Genomic DNA, 20262 nt, shown 5'->3' with positions numbered 1-20262 from the left:
GGGGATCCCGAGATTCAGAGGATGGGGCCACTGTGCAAGTCACACAGCTTCTCGGCGGCCAAGCCTCAGGTCAGCAGACTCGGCCCCAGCCGCCCCGGTCACTGCCTCTCTGTTCAGGGAAGAGATAGGCCTGGGGAGGGGGTAGGAGGCACAGAGGAGACCAGCCCCCCACCCCCGGCCCCCCAACTGGCTGCTGTGGGGCAGAGCAGGCAGGAGCCAGGGCTGAGGACAGCTCAGGGGGCTGTTGTGTTTCCAGCCCAGCTCCCCATCCATGGAAAATGCTCCCTGCTGCAGCCAGAGTGCCAGCTCTGGAATTTCAAGGGCTCAGTTTGCACAGCTGTAAAATGGGAATCATCACAGAGGCTGACCCTGGGGCTGTGAGATCCTGCAGACAAGGCGCTCGGGAAAGGTGGCCTCTGCCCATGGGAAGGGCCAATCCCAAAAGGTTAACATACTCCTTGATTTGGTTAAGATAATATTTTTGGCATAACAGAATTTCACATGGCTGGAAGGAGGTGAGGGTGGGGGACTGTGGTCACAGAGGACAGCAGGGGGGACCCTGTGGTGCACAAGCCTGTGAGGACAGTGTATGGAAAGAGCTGAGCACACACAGCGTGGGAGTGAAACGGGGGAAATCTGGGCGGGCCTGGTGGCTCCCGGCTGGGCTGTCGTCCCACAGTTCTGCAAGGTGTCCCACTGGGGAGCACTGGGGAGGGGCGCCTGGGAGCTCTCTGTATTGTTTCTTATAACCGCAAGGGGGTCTACAATTATCTCAGTAAAAATTTCACTCAAAATAATGTCACCTTCCTCTGCCTAGACAGGGTTAAGTGAGTCACTGCAGTTAGTCCCGCCCCCCACCCCCCCCCAACAAGCCCAGACCAGGCCAGGGACCAGTAGGCATTTGCTGGGCAGCTGGGGCTCTCCTCGGCTGTGGATTGTCCTTCGTGTGTCACTCTGGGTGTCTCCAGTCTTTGTTCCAGAATGTTCCTGTCCTCTCCCACCTTCCTGTGTGCAGGAATTCAATGCCACCTTATGGGGCTCTAGAGGAAGCTCTGGAGAGAATGAAGAAGGCCTTTGCCAACAGTTCCTGTCTGTCTCAGGCTGGGACGTCCAGCCACCCATGGAGGCTCAGTCAGCTATGAGAGCCACGGCCCCCACCTGCCCCCTCAGTCCCCCACCTCTGGGAGGGTTGGGAGTAGTAGGAAGAATGTTGGGTGTCAAGCAACCCGGGTAGAAGCTACCTGGTTCTGTAGGCAAGCTTCTAACTCACTGTGTGACTCTAGACAGTATCTGTCCCCTCTTTGGTTCTTAGGTGCCTCGTTTGAAGCATGAAAGAATTGGACTAGATTATCCTTAAGGGTCTTCCAGGCTGGTGACTAGGTGGGCCCGGCTCCTGAGCTGCTGGCCAAAGAGGACCTTGCTTCTCACTCTGTGTGGCTGGACGAGAACTGTGGGGCTCCAGGCCCACTTCTGGTCCTTCCCTACATGTGACCTTGGGCCCTCTCTGCTTTTTAGCATCAATACAGTGAAAGGGTTACACAAACTCAGGTCAGCAAGTCAAGCAACAAACATTTATTGAGCACTCACCAAATGCCACATGCCGGAGTAGACCCTGGGGAAAAAAGGTGAGGAGAAAAAAAAATGCCCTCCCTGTCTTCATGGAACTTACAGTCTGGGAGGAAAGAATCCCACAAACAAATTAAAAATCGCAGCTGAGATTACGCGAAGAGGGAAGTGCTCAGCTGGGATGGTGTGTTTCGGCGGCCACAGTGACGGCTTCCCTGAGAAAGATAATTGAGCTGGATTGACTTGAAGCAAAAGGGGCGGCCACAGATGGAGGCTGCTCCCAAACAGGGAACATCAAGAGCCGGGGGTCTGTGCAGAGAAAGGACGGGACAGGTGAGAGACATCGTGCCCAGAAAGAGGCAGCAGCTTCCAGGAAGGACACAGGAGCAGGTGGGGAGGAGGCTGGAGCCTCATCTCCACCCTACACAAAAGGGTCCTTTGAGATGCACTGAGCAGGGGGGTGACCCGGATTTGTGTTTCAAAAATTTCCTCTTACTTGCCAGGAGGAGAGGGGATCTTACAGGGCCTCGTCATTGCCTTAAATGATTTCTATTGTGCATCACTTAAATATGTGCAAGCAAAAATGAGACCCCACACTCCTGGTAGCTCTTCTACAACCATAAAATGAAGACAAATTGGTCGATCAAACACAAAATCAACTTAAATCAGGTTGATTTTATGTGACACATTATGTTGTTTGTTGGAAGCCCTGCCACTGCCCCGCCACCACCCTGCAGTGCAACCAAGGCCTGAGCACGATGGTGCTGTGAGTGTGCCGGATGGGGCAGGTTGGTTTTTTATTTTTATTTTTTTGAGACAGAGTCTCACTTTGTTGCCCGGGCTACAGTGAGTGCCGTGGCGTCAGCCTAGCTCACAGCAACCTCAAACTCCTGGGCTTAAGCGATCCTCCTGCCTCAGCCTCCCGAGTAGCTGGGACTACAGGCATGCGCCACCATGCCCGGCTAATTTTTTCTATATATATTTTTAGTTGTCCAGATAATTTTTATTTCTATTTTTAGTAGAGACAGGGCCTCGCTCAGGCTGGTCTCGAACTCCTGACCTCGAGTGATCCACCCGCCTCAGCCTCCCAGAGGGCTAGGATTACAGGCGTGAGCCACCGCGCCCGGCCTCAGGTTGGTCTTTTAAACACACACACACACACACACACACACACACACACACACACACACACACACACACACGTGCGCGCCCGACAGATGCTTTTTTCCCAGAGTATATAAAGAATGCCTACAAGTCAAAAAGAAAGAGGCACACAAGTCAAGAGAAGAATGAAGGGGGCACCTGATTGAAAGTATCTCACAACAGAATATGCAAACGACCAACACATGCACGAGGAAGTGCTAGTTCCTGACTCATCAGGCGTGCCAGTCAGTTCAGGCTGCTGTGACAAAATGCCTTGAACAGAGCAGTTTACAGATGACAGAATTCACTGCTCACAGTTCTGGAGCCTGGGAAACCCTAGATCAAAGCACCAGTACCCTTAGATTGGGCTTCCGGGTGTATTCCCTGTCTCAAAGATGGTTCCTTTTGCCATGTCTTCAATGGCTGATGAGGAAGGCAGCTCTTTGGGCCCCTTCTATAAGGGTGTGAATCCCATTAATGAGGGTAGAGCCCTTGGGACCTAATCACCTTGCAAAGACCCACCTAATGTTATACCATTACCGTGGGGATTAGGTGTCAAGTTATGAATTGTGGGGACGGAGACATTCAGACCCCAGCAAGGGGAAACACGAATTAACACCACAGTGAGCTCCCGCTTCAGACGCCAGAACAGCCACAGCGAACCAGACTGGCAATGCCACGTGCTGGCCAGGGCGAGGAGCAGCAGGGACTGCCAGGCGCTGCCAGTGGGAAGTCAGTTGGTGCAACCATGAGGGAAAGCGTGGGGCAGGTCTGCTCACGTGGAACACGCCCTGCCCTCTGACCCAGCATTTCCAGTCCTGGGCATACAAGTGACAGAAACGTATCCATGTGTTCATCAGAAGACATGACCTGGAATCTTCTCACCAGCACTGTGCATAATAGCCCTAAACAGAAGAGAATCCAAACGTGTGTCCACTGTGGAACGGATAGGCAAAGTGTAGACTAGTCATGCAGTGAATAGAATGAACAAACTATGCCCAATGAATGTCACAAATGTAATGTGCAAAAAGTTTCATTTATATAAAGGATGAAAATAGGCAACACCAGTCCATGGTGTCAGAAATAAGCGAAGGGGTTGCCCTCCTCCTGCAGTGGGAGGGTTAGTGACAGGGGAAGCCCAGTGGACTGGACAGCTGAGACGTTGCTGGAAGTATCAATCTGGTCCTTAAGATTCTGAATCCAGCTGTTGTCTGATGTGGAGTCTGTCTGGAAAGGCCAGATGTGGGGCTTCTCACAGGGGGATGAGAAGTGCCCCTCAGGGTCCCAGGACCACCAACCGGCAAGCGATAAACTGGGAAGGAAGCTGTGCTCACCACTGCACCACCAGCACCGCGCAGCAGCAAGCTGTGACCTAGGAGGCGTGGCCCCCACTGGGCTTTGCCCTGCTCCAGCCCCCCCAGGCACTGCCTTGCCCCACGCCCACCTCCTGCTGGCCAAAGGCTGCTGCTCTGGCTTGACCTGAGTGAGCTAGACCCCAGGGATGAGATAGGGGCTGAGCTTCCAGACCAGAAAACAAGAGCTTCTCTGGGAGAAGAGGCCGCACCTGGAGCCCTGGAGCAGCTGCAGAGCTAGGGCACTGCCCCGTGGGTAGACCGCTGGCACTAGCTTCCAGGGAAGGGGAGGGAGCCGGGCCACATGAGGTGGCCACACTGGCCACCAGCTGGTGACCCCAGCCAGCCCTAGGAAATCTCAGCTCTAGCCACAGTTTTGAGAGTCCATCTGTTTGTGCTGTGAATGCCCCTCCCCCTCTTCTTCTTTGGAACAGGCAAAGGAGGAGGGGTCATGTCCGTGCTCCTGGAAAATAGACATATAACCCACACGCAGCTGCCAGTGACAAGGGCCTGTCTGTCTGGCACGAAGTGGGTGCTAACTAAGGCGATGGGATGAATGCCCAGCTTGGGCTGAATGCTGTGTGGGTGGCCAACTGGGGCCTCCCTGCAGGGGGCTCACTGACAGACTTCAAGGAAAGCAGGACTCACATTAGAAAGGAATTCAGAGTTTTCACTTAAGAAGTGCCCATGTGGGCCAGGCACTGTGCTCCATACTTTGATGCACAATCTCACTTAATTCTCTCCATATACAGACTAAAAATACAGCCACGATTCTTTTTGAATCAAGTCTGACAATGTGTGTTTTTCAGTTGGAGTACCTAGTACTTTTTAATATTTTTTAATTTTTAAAAAATTTTTATAGAGATAGGATCTCACTATGTTGCCCAGGCTGGTCTTGAACTCCTGGTTTCAAGTGATTCTCCTGCCTTGGTCTCCCAAAGTGCTGGGATTACAGACATCAGCCACCGTACCTGGGCAGTCTAGTCTTTTTTTATACCTGATATATATACCGTTGTGGATGGGTTTAAGTCTACCATCTTGATATTGGTTATCTATTTGTCCCCTCTTTTCTTTATTCCTTTCCTCCTCCTTTGCTGCCTTCTGTTGGGTTAATTGAGTCTTTATATAAAATTATATTCCATCTCCTCTATTTGCTTTTAGCTATGCCTCTTTATATTTTTGGTTGCTCTAGTGGGGGTTACAATACACACTCTTAAATATCTACAGTCTATCTTCCAATAATATTACACTACTTCATGGATAATGTAAGAACTTTACAAAAGTATAATGCTATCACATCCTTTCCTGTCATTTGTGTTATCATAGTCATACATTTTATTTTTATATGTGTTATAAATCCCAAAATGCATTGTTATTTTTGCTTTAAAGAGTTGATTAGTTTTTAAAGAAGTTAAGAAAAGAAGAATAGTTTTTGTATCTATTCACATATTTACCATTCCCAGTGCTCTTTGTTTTATTGTTTTGGTTTTCTTTCTATAAACTTGAAATTCTATTTGGTGTCATTTCCCTGTAGCCTAAATACCTTTCTTTAGTATTTCTTATACTGCAGGTCTGCTGGCAACAAATTCTCTGTTTTATTTATCCAAACAAAGTTTTTATTTTTCCATTTTGAAAGATATCTTCGCTGATATCATTCAAAGTTAACATATTTATTCTTTCATCATTTTTAAGACGCTGTTCCATCGTCTTCTGACTTGCATTGTTTTCATGAGAAGTCTGCAGTCTTTCGCATCATAGTTTTTCTATACGCAATTTCCTTGCCTCCCCCATATCCCCTTCCCATAGATGCTTTCCAGACTCTTTATCTTTGGTTTTCAGCAGTCTGGTCATGATGTGCCTAAATATGGTTTTGTTTGTATTTATCATGGTTGTGGTTCTCTTAACTTCCTGAATCTGTAGGTTAATTTTTTTTTTTCCTCAAACAAACTTGGAATATTTTCGGCCAATATTTAATCGATTTTTTTTTTATGTCTCATTCACTTTCTTTTCTCTTCTGGGACTCCAATTACATGTATGTTACACTGCTTTATCCTGTCCCACAGGATATTAGGAGGCCTAATTTTTCAACCATTTTTCTCTTTGTGCTTCAGAGTAGACAATTTCTATTGACCTCTCTTTAAATGTACTGGTCCTTTTTAAATAGAGCCTAATATGCTTTAATCTTATCCAATGAATGTTCTATTTTAGATATTGTAGTTTTAGTTTTGAATTTGATCTGATTTTTTTATAAAAAAATTGCCATGTCTCCCCCTTGTCATGGATTTAATTATACTCCTCCCCCCAAAAAAAGATAGGTTGAAGTCCTACCCCCAGTGCCTGACAATGTGACCTTGTTTGGTAATAGAGTCACTGCAGATGTAGTTAGTTAAGATGAGATCATACTGGAATAAGGTGGACCCTTAATCCAATATGACCGGTGTCCCTATAAGAGGAGAGACACAGGAGAAAAGCCATGTGAAGACAGAAGGAGAGATTAGAGTGATGCATCTATAAGCCAACAAATGCCAAGGATTGCCAGCCGTCACCAGAAGGTAGGAGAGTGGCATGGAACAAACTCATCCTCAGAACCCCCAGATAGAACCAACCCAGCTGATACCTGAATTTTATACTTCTAGCCTCTGGAACTATGACAGAATAAATTTCTGTTGTTTGAAGCCACTTAGCTTGTGGTATTTTGTTCCAGCAGCCCTAAGAAACCAATACATTCCTGAAATTTCCCTTGTCTTTATCCAGGCACAAGTTTGTGCCTTTTCTTTTAGATTCTTTTCTTTTCTTTTCTTTCTTTCTCTCTCTCTCTCTCTTTCTTTCTCTCTCTCTGTCTCTCTTTCTTTCCTTCCTTTCTTCCTTCTTATGGGATCTTGCTATGTTCCCCAGGCTGCAGTACAGTGGGTATTCACAGGCATGATCATAACACCTGGCTTCAAAGGATCCTCCTGCCTCAGCCTCCCAAGTAGCTGGGACTATAGGTACATGCCACCATACCTGGCTCTTGTAGATTCTTTTCTTTTTCTTTTTTTTTTTTTTTTGAGACAAGATCGTGCTCTATTGCAAGGGCAGTGATGTCATCATAGTTCATTGAAACCTCAAAGTCCTGGGTTCAAGTGATCCTCCTGCCTCAGCCTCCTGAGTAGCTGGGACTCATACCACTATGGCACATACCACTATGCCCGGCTAAGTTTCATATTTTTTGTAGAGACAGCTTTTGTAGATTCTTAAACATATTTATTATAATGATTTAAAGTCTGCCTATTAATTCCATCATGTGAGAGTCTGTTGCTTTTTTAAAAATCTTGATTATGTGTCACATTTTTCTGTTTCTTTACATATCTAGTAATTTTTTATTTTATGGACATTGCAAATGGTACAGTGTAGGTATTCTGGATTATGTTATCTTCCTATGAAGACCTTTGTATATTTTTCTGATTAGTTGGCTAGCCACTAACCTTGATGATCATGATAAACTTTGCCAATCCTCATGGAGTCTTGATTTTAGACTTGGTTAGGGCAGGTTTGTTTTAGTGCTTACTCCTAAGTCATGGTCTCCCAGGATCTCAGTGAAAAGCCTGGTGTGTTTACCAAACCCCTCTAACTTGGTGAGATTTGAATTAGAAAATCTGTCCCCCCAGTACCAAGCATCTAAAGAAATCTGTGCTCACCTCATTCAGTCTTCCGGCTGTGTCTTCCCCTAGGCTTCTTGGAGTCATGCCCCATGCCAGAGTCAACCAAGGATTCAAGCGGGGTTCACTCCCTCTGTGGCTCTCTTTTCTGGGATTATTCTCTCTCAATTTTCAGCTGCTCTGGAGGCCCTGAAATCTAATTACCTACTCTTGTGCAGATAAAGCTTTTGATTTGTGCTTGAGTTATTCCCCCACATACTACATAAACTAGGGAATGCCCCTGGGGGAAACGTCAGATAAATGAGTCTCTCCTCCATATGATTTCCTTCTTTCAAGGGCCATATTCCCCCTAGGTTCTGCCTGTTTGGGGTCACTTCAGTCCTTTCAAACAAATATGTTTCATATACTTTTCCCAGATTTTACAGTTGTTAACCCGCAGACAGTTAATCCGATATAAGCTACTGCTCCACTACCAGCAAGTCTGTGCTTCATAAATCACTACATTATGCTACCTAAGACATAATTTAGTACTCATGTTAAGTCTAGTTTTAGACTTGACATTGGAAGTGATATGATTTAGTGGAAAGTATAGGCCATTTTGTTGGGGTCTGGAGCCAGGCAACCCTAATGCTGAGCCTTAGCCTTGACACTTCACTGTGTGACCTTCAGCAAAGCTCTTCACCACGCTGAGCCTTGGTGGCCTCGTCTGTATTGCAGGAATAACCCTGTCTTGCAGGATGAATAGAAGTAACCTGAGTGAAAGGCCAGCCCCACGCCTGCACACAGTGGTAGAGTGCTCACTAAATGAGAGCTGTTATTAACAGTGAATTACACAGTTCTTTTCTTACAGGTAAAGATCCCCAAATGACATGACAGTTGGCTAGGCCCAAGGCTGGCTTTGAATAAGTCCCTACCCTACTCTGGTGACATGTTTTAAATGCAAGCCGATGTCCAAAAGTTAGGTTTTCACTGTCATGTCAGGGGTGTATCTGCTGAGTGCAGGAAGGGACATGCACCCTCTGGGATGGCCCAAAGTGTGCCTCCTGGGTAGTAGAAAGTCACCAGTTGGAGGACCAACAAGGATTCCTGCCCAGCTCATGTCTGGGCTAAACCAGGTCATGATCATGTGGAATGAGTTGAGTTGGATGACACTTACTCAACAGGCTTTAAATGACAACCCGAATAGGAAGAAGTCAAAGCAGATGGTATTTATGGGGAGAGTCACCCTCTGAAGCAACACAGGCCACTGACAAAGAAGCCAAAACAAGCACCTGGGCAGAGGGGCAGCTGTCTGCAGGCAGGGCTGTGGGAGCCGCTGCTGCCTCCTGGACTAGCTGTGTGGCCTCGGGCAAGTCCCTGCCCCTCTCTGGGTCTGCTCCCACCATCTGCACAAAGAGGTGATTTCTAAGGGCCCTCTTGACATGGGACGGGAAATCAAGAGCCCTGACCCTGGACTGCAGTCCTGTCTCCAACATGGTAAGTGAAGTCGGGCACCCCACTGAATCTCTCTGAGTCGGTTTCCCCATCTGTAACACAGGGTGCACATGCCCAACACTTCCTTCTCTATCAGGTTGTCAAGAGTCCTTTAAAAAAAATAAGGTTCTCTGAAAACCAGAATAGCAAACACGTATTGTACCCCGAGATCTACAGCCTTGCACCGTGCTGGGCAAACTCAACAGAGTCTTGCTTTATAAGGGCAACTAGGGGAAATGGAGCCAGCTCCCCTTGGGAAAAAAAATGAGAGCTTTCAAAGAGAGACAAATAACTTGCAATTTAAATGCATAAGAGACCAGGCTGTGCCACCACATATGCAGATAGATGCAAATGATATGCAAATGGACCAGAGTAAGACTGGGTTTGCCAATGTCCTTTGCCAAGCAGCCAGTTATGGGGTTCAGCCAGGTCTGATCTGTGCCAGAAGCTCACATCTGGGGCCCAGCGGCCTTGGGGTGAATGTGCAATTGCACCTCCTCTGGGAAGCTTTCCAAGACCAGCAGGTCCCAGCCCCCTGCCTCCTCTCCCCAGGGCAAGGAGTCTGCCTTGGATAATCCCAGGGATGGTTCCCTCTTTGCCCCCAGACTGTGAGCTCCCGAGGGCAGGGGCTCCTTCTTGTTCACCACTGCACTCCCGGGACTGGCAGGAGCCTGGCAGCGATTAGGCAGTCAGGGCTGTGGGCCGAGTGAACGTGGCAAGGCAGGATGGGCGGGTGAGTTCATTTCTCAGTCCTCCTTGGCCCAGGCCAGGGCTGAGCCCCCTTTGGGCCCTTTGATTGTGCCGTCACCCAACAATGGGTGACATTCAGCATCAGTACCTTGTTACCAATGAAGATTAGATGGCTCAAGTTTGCAAGCGACTGACTTAATATATGAATTAGTTGGTATCACGACATCTTTATCTTCTCTTTCATTCTGCTTTCCTTTCTGGGGTGGGCTGGGCCTGACACAGAGCAGGTGTACAATAAATACTGGCTCACAAACGAATGAATGAACCAATGAGGTTTGCGCTAGCTTGCTAGACATGCCCATAAGCCATAGACCATTCTGTCTATGCCACAGCCTGAAGTTCAACTCTGATCTTTATCTATTTGTCGTAGCAATTACGAATTCTTTTTGGTGCTATGAACTCCAGGAACTGTAGCAGACACTTTCTGTGCCACATCACGTCCCCTCGGCCCACCTCTGATCTCAGCTGCAGCACCAGTTCCACCTCCTGCTGGCAAGCTGCCACCTCCAGCAGATGCCTTCTGCCTGAGGGCTTTCCCCAAGGCCTCCTGAAGCCACCAGCGCAGCCCAGAAGTGTGGAGAGTCAGGGTCCCAGGAGCCACTTCTGCAGGACAGGAGCCAGCAGACAGGCGCTTCCAGAGGAGGAAGGGAGGCATTCCGTAAGCTTCCGGAGCTTCCCCATGGCAGCCACGCTCTCCTGCCTCCTGGGGTCACCCCCAAGTCCTTAACTCAGGCTCTGCTCTCAAAGGACCCCAAATTAGGACAGAGGCAGTTCTCAAAATCTGGGGACGCCCATGGCTGTAGGTTTCTTGAATGTGGTATGAACGTGCAGGTGGAAAGGAGATTGAGGATGGCTGGTCTTCACAGCCAGAGTGGATTCCGCCGCTCGTAGGCCAGCGCTGAGCGCTGCTGAGCAGGCACCCATTCGTCCACCCTTTCAGCACGGAGCTCTCGGCCCCCTGATCTGTGCCAGGCACAGGCAGACGGCAGACAAGGCCCGGCCCACGACACTCACAGAGACGGGGCCAGAAATCACTCGTGTCCTCTGTCCACTATGGCTGTGGCTAAGCGCCTTCAGGCTCGTCATTTCTTTGAATCACCAAACCACTCAGTTCCTCTGGGGCACAACTGTGCCCATTTACAGATGAGAAAACGGGGGCTCAGAGTGTAGGGACATGTCAGTGTGGGAAGGTCAGACGGCTCCTAAGTGTGCAGCTGAGACGTAAACCCATAGCATCTAATCCGGAGCGCGCAGAGGCAGCCGGGCACTCGCGTCTGCTTTGGAGCCGCTCGCCCCGAGCTCTAGACCAGTGCTGTCCGGTGGAAACGGGACGCGAGCCACAAACACAAGCCACGTATGTCATCTTCAATCTTCTGGTAGCCACATTAAAACAAAGTAAAAAGAAACCGGTGCGCGGTGGCTCACGCCTGTAATCCTAGCCCTCTGGGAGGCCGAGGCGGGTGGATCGCTCGAGGTCAGGAGTTCGAGACCAGCCTGAGCAAGAGCAAGACCCCGTCTCTACTAAAAAAAAAAAAAATAGAAAGCAATTAGCTGGACAACTAAAAATATATAGAAAAAATTAGCCGGGCATGGTGGCACATGTCTGTAGTCCCAGCTACTCGGGAGGCTGAGGCAGTAGGATCGCTTAAGCCCAGGAGTTTGAGGTTGCTGTGAGCTAGGCTGACGCCACGGCACTCACTCTAGCCCGGGCAACAAAGTGAGACTCTGTCTCAAAAAAAAAAAAGAAAAAAAGAAACTGGTGGGATTCTTTCTCACAATATCTGCATTAACCTAATATATCCATATAACAAATATTTAAAATTATTAATGAGTTATTTACTTTTAAGTGTGTGAAATATGGTGCGTATTTTATACTCAAGGCACATCTCACTTCACACTAGACACATTTCAAATTCCATCCCGGCCAGTGCAGCCCGAGCCCCCTGGGCCACCACCAGCCACGTGACCCTGGGCAAGTGCCTTCCCTTCTCTAGGCCTCTCTTTTGGAAGGTGAGGGTAGCCGTTTCCTGCCAGTGTGTCTTCATCAGAGAGTGATCACAGAGGGAAAGCGCTTTGTAACCTCACCGTGAGCTAGTCACCGTGACCTTCCTTCCAGCATCTGCCCTGGCAGCCAAGAGAGCCACAGAGAGCGTGAACATGCAGCTTTTGCTCCTGGGGGGGCCACTGGCTTGGGGAGCCACGTACCCAGTCCCCTTGTGGAACGGGTCTCTCTTCCCAAACCTGGGACCTGGAACCCTTCGCCCAGGAGGGGGAAGGGGAGGGCTGGGGCGGAGCCAATGACCACACGGCTCACTGCGCTTTCTTTTAAAGACAAATTTCGTAAGAGCAGTTTCAGGTTCACAGCACAATTGAGAGGAAGGTACTGAGATATTCCACAGATCCCTTGTCCCCACTCAGGCACAGCCTCCCCAGCACCAGTGTCCCCCACCAGAGAGGTCCATCTGCTACAAGTGGTGGATCCACCCTGACACGTCTGCCACCCGAAGTTCTCTGCCGACAGGTGAGGCTCTCTCACCTTGTCAGAAGCTTGCTTCTCTCGCCCTGTCCCCAGGCTAAGCTCTTGGGAGGGCTAGAGTCCATTTTAACCCAAATGACCTGTCGCCTCCCTATTAAAATGCTGGAGGACAGTTCTTCTCCTACAGGATCTGGGATCAACCATCGGGACCTCTGGGACTGGGAGGGAGGGTAAGGTTGGGTTTAGTGATGCGGCTGTAACGTCTGCTTTAATTTCATAAAGTCCAAAGTAGGTGCTTGGAGCTGGTGCAGTGGGGACGCCGGCTTGCTGGGTTGTGCACTCGACACATCTATGGGAGCCTGGGATGTTTATGCCGCTCTGTGAGGATGCTGGAGTCACAGAGAGAAGAGCAAGTCAGCCTCGCCCCCAGGGAGTGCCGGTCTGGTGGAGGGGACACACAGCCAGCAAACAGCCACAGTGAAGGGCCATGGGCCTGCAGAGGACAGAGATGATGCAAAAAACTGTTTTTAAAAAACCAAAAATCCCTCAGATTTCCATTTCCAGCCATATGGTAGATTAGACAGCAGAAAACCCTCTTGCTACAAAATACTACATGGGAACAGTGGCTAAAATACAACAAATATCCTTTTAAATGCATGGCTGAGCTTGCGAGAAAGGAAGGGAACTCCCCAGAGACAAAAACACAGAAGGAGCTGAAAACTAGAGCAGGAACGGGGGCTGGTGTTTCTGTGGTGCAGGCGGGCGGGCGGGGGTCGCTGGTCTCAGCAGCCTGGGAATTGGCGTTTACAGCCCCTGTGGGGACAAGTGGGCTCCACAAAACAGGGGATTGTAAAGGAGACCCACCCCTAAGCCAGACTCTCCAGTTACATTCTCAGTGAAAAGGGGACAAGGACGAAACCCGCTCTCTGCTCCGATCACCATGCAGCCCGCCTGCCACAGCCTGGGCTCGGGTGGGGAACGAGGCTGCTCTGGGAATTTGTAACCAGAGACTTAGCCTCAGGGGGTTAGGAATTGAAATTTAGACTGCCACTCCCTGCTCTGAGACTGCCAGAGCAAGAACTTAACACAAAAAGGGAGCCCTGGGCCCTGGGCAGGGACAGATGCAGACACTCACTAGATCTACGCGGCCCAGGGCTCCCACAGACAAACGTCCTTGCAGATGAGCTCACAAAGGAAAAATTACAGAACAAAAGCCGTCCTAAGCGAGATCTGGTGGCAAAACCGAAAGTACGACTGGACGCCCTGAGAACCTCCAACGACAGATCCAGGAGATAGAGACCAGAAAATATCTGTGCCTAAAATGACTGAAGACAGAAAGAAATTTGGGGAAATATCAAAAATAATTAGATATCATGAAAAGAGAACAGCAGAGTTTCTGGTTAGAGACAGCAGATTAAACACAGGCATTTATCCCTGCTGGCTCTGAAATCCTTTAAAGTGGCAGAAAGGCATTTTCACAACACCACAGTGACAAAGACGACAGGCTATGAGGCAACAGAAACAAAATTTTGAAATTGGAAAGCAGACTGATGAGTAGGAACTGATTTAGTGGATAAAAAACTGAGTCTGAAGCCGGCAGTGCATTGCCCGGAAACAAAAGGAAAGGCCCAAAGGAATCGGGTACCAGGTACTTCCGCAGCAGAGGTAAGAGGCAGGTCGAACCACAGGGGACTTGTTGAGAGACAGTTAAACAGCAGGTAGTAACCGAGATCCCTTCCCCCCAACCCAGGTGACTGTTTCTACCACACGCCCACAGCAGACGGCTGGTGGATTCCGTGGAGCAGGCAAAACCCAGGGGCTCTGGACTGAGGAAAGGCAGGCCCCACTGAGGGCAGGAGCATCTCGCTGGGAACAGAGGAATTAAGTGAAGGGCTTTATACTGAATACTGAGACTCCCGACTGGCAGGCAGGCTTAGCATGTACTGAAGGCAGGAGATTCAAAGATAATTCGCTGGGCATCTGAGAAATCCAAGAGGAGAGACCTAAAGGCACCAACACCAGGAGCTGTCCAGTGGAAGGGCCCAGCCAGACCAGCCAACACTGTAGTTCTTGGTGTGCAGCCGACTCTGAGCTCTGTGCTTCCGAGCAGCCCCTGTGTGCAGAATCCAAAGGTCACCAGGTACATGAGGGAGGTTTTCACACAGAGAAAAACAATTAAAAAAAAAAAAACTTGGAGGAAACAGAGATAATAAGCAGAAGAAAATGCCAAAAAAAATTATTAGTATCACCAAAGATATGTTACAGCATACATTAAACAAGAACAGGATGTTATTAAAAAGGAACATTCTGAGAACAAAAAAATATCTCTTGGGTAGCACAAATAAAAAGCTTAGTGGAGGCCAAGCACAGTGGCTCATGCCTGTAATCCTAGCACTTTGGGAGGCTGAGGCAGGAGGATCATTTGAGTCCAGGAGTTGGAGACCAGCCTGAGCAACATAGTGAGACCCCATATCTACAAAACAAACAAACAAAAAAATTAGCCAGGCATGGTGCACATGCCTCTAGTCCCAGCTACTTGGGAGGCTGAAGCAGAAGGATCAATGGAGCCCAGGAGTTCAAGGTTGCAGTGAGCTGTGAAGATGCCACTGCACTCTAGCCAGGGAAACAGAGCAAGACACTCTCTCTCAAAAAAAAAAAAAAAAAAAAAAAGGGCAGAGAAAGAACAAAAGGTCAAAACATAGCAGAGAAAAGACATGAAAATTAGAGATTCATTCTAGGAGATCTAACATCCACATATGAGGAGTCTCAGAAAGAACAGAGAAAATAGAGAGGGGAGGGATCATCCAATAAATTATTCAAGTAAATCTCTTTGAATCAAATGATATGAGTTTCCAGATTGAAAATGCTTACCAAGTGTCAAAAAAAGTGGATAAAAAGATATTAGCATGCTAAAACACATCATTGTGAAATTTCAGACCACTGGAAACAAATGAAAGATCACACAAGATTCCAGATAGGAAAAAAACAGATTTTAGACAAAGCATGAGGAATCAGAATGGCATCAGACTTTTCAATGGTACTACTGAGGCTAGACCACAATGGAACAAATGCCTTCAAAATCCCAAGGGAAAAATATTTCAAACTTAGAATTCTATACCGAAACAAATTATCAATCAATTGTGAGGATAGAATAAATGCATTTTCAGACTCACAAAGTTAAGCTGTCACCCATCCTTTCTCGGGAATTCACTAGAGGACAAGCTCCATCAAAACAAGGGAATAAACCAAGAAAGGGGTGAAGGTGGAGAACAGATGCAGAAGAGACGCACGGGGTACCCTCAAGGTGGTGGTGGAGGGAGGCCCCAACAGGCCTGGAAAGCAAGGGTGATTTAACAATTATAAGAGTTTTAAAAATCGATTGCCAAAAAAAAAAAAAAAAAAATCAATCAACATTATTCTCAACACTAACAAAATGAAGGACCAAAAATCCTACGATCATCTCAGTAGATGCATATAAAGCATTTGATGAAATTTAATATCCAGGCAAGATAAAAGTTCTTAACAACTAGAAATGAACAGCATATTTTCTTAATCTGATAAAGAGTGTGGACCATAAAGTAGCCATCATCCTTAATGGAAAAATAGTGGATGTTTTCCTCTAGAGGTCAGGCACAGGTGACAGGCTGTTCACTGTCACCATTTCTATTCAACATTACCCCAGAGAGCTCATTCAGTGCAATAAAGCAAGAAAAAGAAATTTAAAGTATAACAATTGGAAAGAAAGAACCAAGACATCACTATTCACAGACAACGTGATTGTATACATAGAAGGCAAACAAATGAATTAACAAATAAATGGTTAGAATTAATAAGTGAATTTAGCAAAGTCCGCGGATAAAATGTCAACATTTTAAAAAATCAATTGTCTTAGACTAAGAAAAGATTTCTTAAATAGGACACAAAAGATTCCAGTCTTTTTTAAAAATTAACAAATTGGACTTTATTGAAATAAGAACTTTTGTTCACCAACAAACACCACTGACAGAATGAAATGCAAATTAAAGAGTGGGAGAAGATATTTGCAATACATATATCCAACAAAGAACTCATGTCCAGAATGTATGAAGAACTCCTGCAAAGTAAAGTGAAAAAGACAGCAGCCCAATTTAGAAAATGGGCAAAACACTTGAATAAAGACATCAAAAAAGAGGCTATCCAAGTGACCGGTGACTATATAAAAGGTGCTCAGCATCATTAGTTATCAAGAAAGAATGAACTATTGCTACACAGAACAGCACTCATGAACTTCACAGATGTAACATAAAACGAGGGAAGTCAGACGCAAGCGAATATACTGAATGATTTCCTTTACAAAAAGTTGAAAACAGGCAAAATTTATCTATGGTGATAAAAGTTAGATTAATGGTTATCTTTGGGGGAGTTAATGACTTTGGGGACACGAGGAAGGCTTATGGGATGCTGATGAGGTTCCAATTCTTGATGTGGGTGATTACCTAGGTGTGTTTACTTGGTAAAAATTCTTCATACCGAATAGTTAAGATTTGTGCTATTTTCTGTGAGTATGTTATTCTTTAATAAAATGTTTATTTTGAGCTAACAGTTGTGGCCGGTTTTAGACAGATACCATTTTTAAAATAGTTGGTAAATACTAAAAAGTATAGAGGAGAATGAAAACCCATATTCTCCACTATTGCTCACGTTTTGGTGGACTACCCCGTTCAGTGTATATAAGTTGTTTTGGGGGAGTTTGTGTGTGTGTGTGTGTGTGTGTGTGTTATTTTTTTGGAGACAAGTTCTTGCTCTGTCGCCCGGGCTAGAGTGCAGAGGTATCATCATAACCCACAGCAACATCAAACTCCTGGGCTGAAGCCATCCTCCTGCCTCAGCCTCTCGAGTAGCTGGGATTACAGGTTGACACCATCATGCCTATAGTCCCGGCTAATTTTTCTATTTTTTTATAGAGACAGGGTGTCACTCTTGCTCAGGGTGATCTTGAACTCCTGATCTGAAGCAATCCTCCTGTCTCAGCCTCCCAAAGTGCTAGGATTACAGGCGTGAACCACCGGGCCCGGCCAGCATATATTAGTTCTATGAGCCTCACTCACACTGAAGACAAAATTTTATAAGCTATAGATCAAATGTTAAGGCTAGAGGGACATGTATAATCAGTCCTCTAGTCTTCAAACAAATTACCACAAATTTAGTGGGTTAAAACAACAGCATTTATTATATCACAGTTTCTGTGCATCAGAAGTCCAGCCAGAGCTTAGCTGGTTCCTCTGCTTAGGGTCTCACATGGCTGCTAAGTGTCATTCGGGCTGTGTTCTCACCTGGAGGCTTGAGTGGGGAAGAATCCACTTCCAAGCTCACTTAGATAGTTGGAAGTGTTCATATCCTTGCTGTTGTGAGACTGAGGGCCCCACTGTCTCAGTGACTATTTTCTGGAGGCTCCCTCAGCTCCCAGAGGCTGTCCACAGCTCCCAGAGGCACCACTGCCTGCAGTTCCTTGCCACGGAGCTTTCCCAACACGACCATTTATTTCATCAGGCCGGCAGGGAGAGTCTCTAGAGCAAGTCCGCTAGCAAGACAGTCTTATATAACATACCATGATCACAAGATTGACATCCCATCACCTTTGCCATATCCTGTTGACTAGATCAAGTCGTAGGTCCTGCCCACACTCAAGGAGAGATCACACCACCCCATAGAGGCTGCCACCACAACACTCAACAAACTCAACAATCACGAGATGAACTCACTACTGTTGAAATTCAAATAATGAAACCCTGTATAAAATATATTTTTAAACATGCTTAACATCCTCAGAGAGATACAGGAAGGAATACCAAAAAATATGATACAAAACAAGAAGATATGAATCAAGAACAAATGGGCCTAAAAATGCTTTAATCCTGAAAATGAAAAATGTGGTCATTGATATAAAAGCTCAAGGGATGGAATAAACTCTTGGCTGCACACAAAAAGAGAGCCAGGGAAGAGGAAGACAGCACTGAAGATTCGCAGAAAAGGCAACATAGAAAAAGTAATGAAAATATGAAAGAGAAGTAGGAGAAATGGAGGATAATATTACAACAGAAGGTCAAACATCCATCTGACAGGAACTTCCAGAAGTATGATATAATGGGCATAACAAGAGAGCAATATTCAAAGAGATAATTGCTGAGAATTCTCAAAAAGTGCGTAAAGACATGATTTCTCAGAATGAAGAAGCCCAACAAAAGCCATGTTCAATAAGTAAAAATACAAATTTCACCTAGATAATGCTGCAATTCAGAATATCAAAGATATGGAAAAAATCTTAAAAGCAACACTGAGGGAGAAAAATAGTCACCCACAAAGAAATGACAAACCAATAGTGGAATTCTCTCCAGCCACAAAAGAGGCAAGAAAACCATGGAATAACACCTTTAGGGTGTTAAGGAAAATTAGCTGCCAACTTAGAATAATATACCTAACTAAACTATCACTAAAGAGTGAAAGCAAAAGGAAAACGTTTTCAAACATGCAAAAGCCAGAAATTGTTCATCATACCTAAACTCTTGCTGCAAAAAACTCTTTAAGAGGTTTTCTCTGCCAAGAAGAAATATAAATCAAAAGAAGAGTTTCGAGAAGCAACAATGAACAAATAGTCTAGCAAATGACATTGGTAAATCTAACTATTATATTACAACGTAGGTTTGGCTGTTCTGTCACAGATCCACGCTGCTGACAGCTCACAAGGATATATTTTATTTCTCCCCAAGTAACAGTCTGGCCATTGGTAGCTCATAGAGCAGCTCCAAGTTGTGGAGGACTCAGGCTCCGTATGTTTTGTGGCCCCATAGTCCAAAACAGCTCAGCACTACATCCACCTTCTCATCAGCAGAAACAGGAAGGGCAGGGCACACTGCTTCCTTTTAAGAGCTCGCCCTGTAAATTGCACAGACTATGTCACTCTCACTCGCATCCCATAACCCACACCTAGCTCCAAGGGAAGCCGGGAAATGTAGTTCTTATCAAGACTACCAGGTGTCCAGATAAAAACTTCTATTACTTTGCAAGGCAGAGAGAATGGATATTGGGGGACAAACAGCTACTCTGCCACAACTATTGACTGTAAAATCTATATAATCCGGATGAATATAATTAAAGCAGGAAGGAAATGTATCTAGGCAAAAAGCCTGGAATAGGGACATGTGGTGTGCCAGCAATCACACATGCGGTTTGCAAAATGACACTCACTCAAAGTCAAGGGCCTGCAAAAGAGTGAAATTTCCAACTACAATCAAGAGGTTCATCTAGAACATAGTAAGAAAAGACTAAGACTTCCACAAAGACAGAAGATGGTCCAAGGGACAACATTAAGAATTCGCTTGATATACTAAGATATGGCAAATCAGGTTCAGTTGATATGCTGTAAACCTATACATTATCCACCTGTTATAAACAAAAAAAAAGTATGCAGTTAAGATTCCATACAAAAGTAACAAGGCTTATTTTTAAAGATGTATTATATTTCCAGACTTACTATAATGCTACAGTAATCGGGACAATGGGATGTTGGCCTCAGGACAAACAGATCAATGGAACAGAAAATCTAGAAATAGACCCACACACATATTTTTTAAAGGCAGCTTAAAACAACAGCAACGATATCCCTGAAAACTAAAGGGCACACTCCTAGGTTCAAGAGGAAACTGCTGTAGGAACCTTTCTTAATCCTTCCACGTGGAGGGAGCTGGATCCATGTAACACTCCCAGCCTCTCCCCTTTATACCGCCTGCCCCAGCGGGAGGAGGAACCGCCTGATTGGTGAACCCTGTGCCTCACCACCAGCTCTCTTTCTCTTCTCAGGAGTGAGCCACCCGCAGGCAGTGGTCCC

Source organism: Lemur catta, chromosome 10 (genome assembly GCF_020740605.2).
Source record: "Lemur catta isolate mLemCat1 chromosome 10, mLemCat1.pri, whole genome shotgun sequence".
NCBI lineage: Eukaryota > Metazoa > Chordata > Mammalia > Primates > Lemuridae > Lemur > Lemur catta.
Note: the sequence above shows the minus strand (reverse complement) of the source record.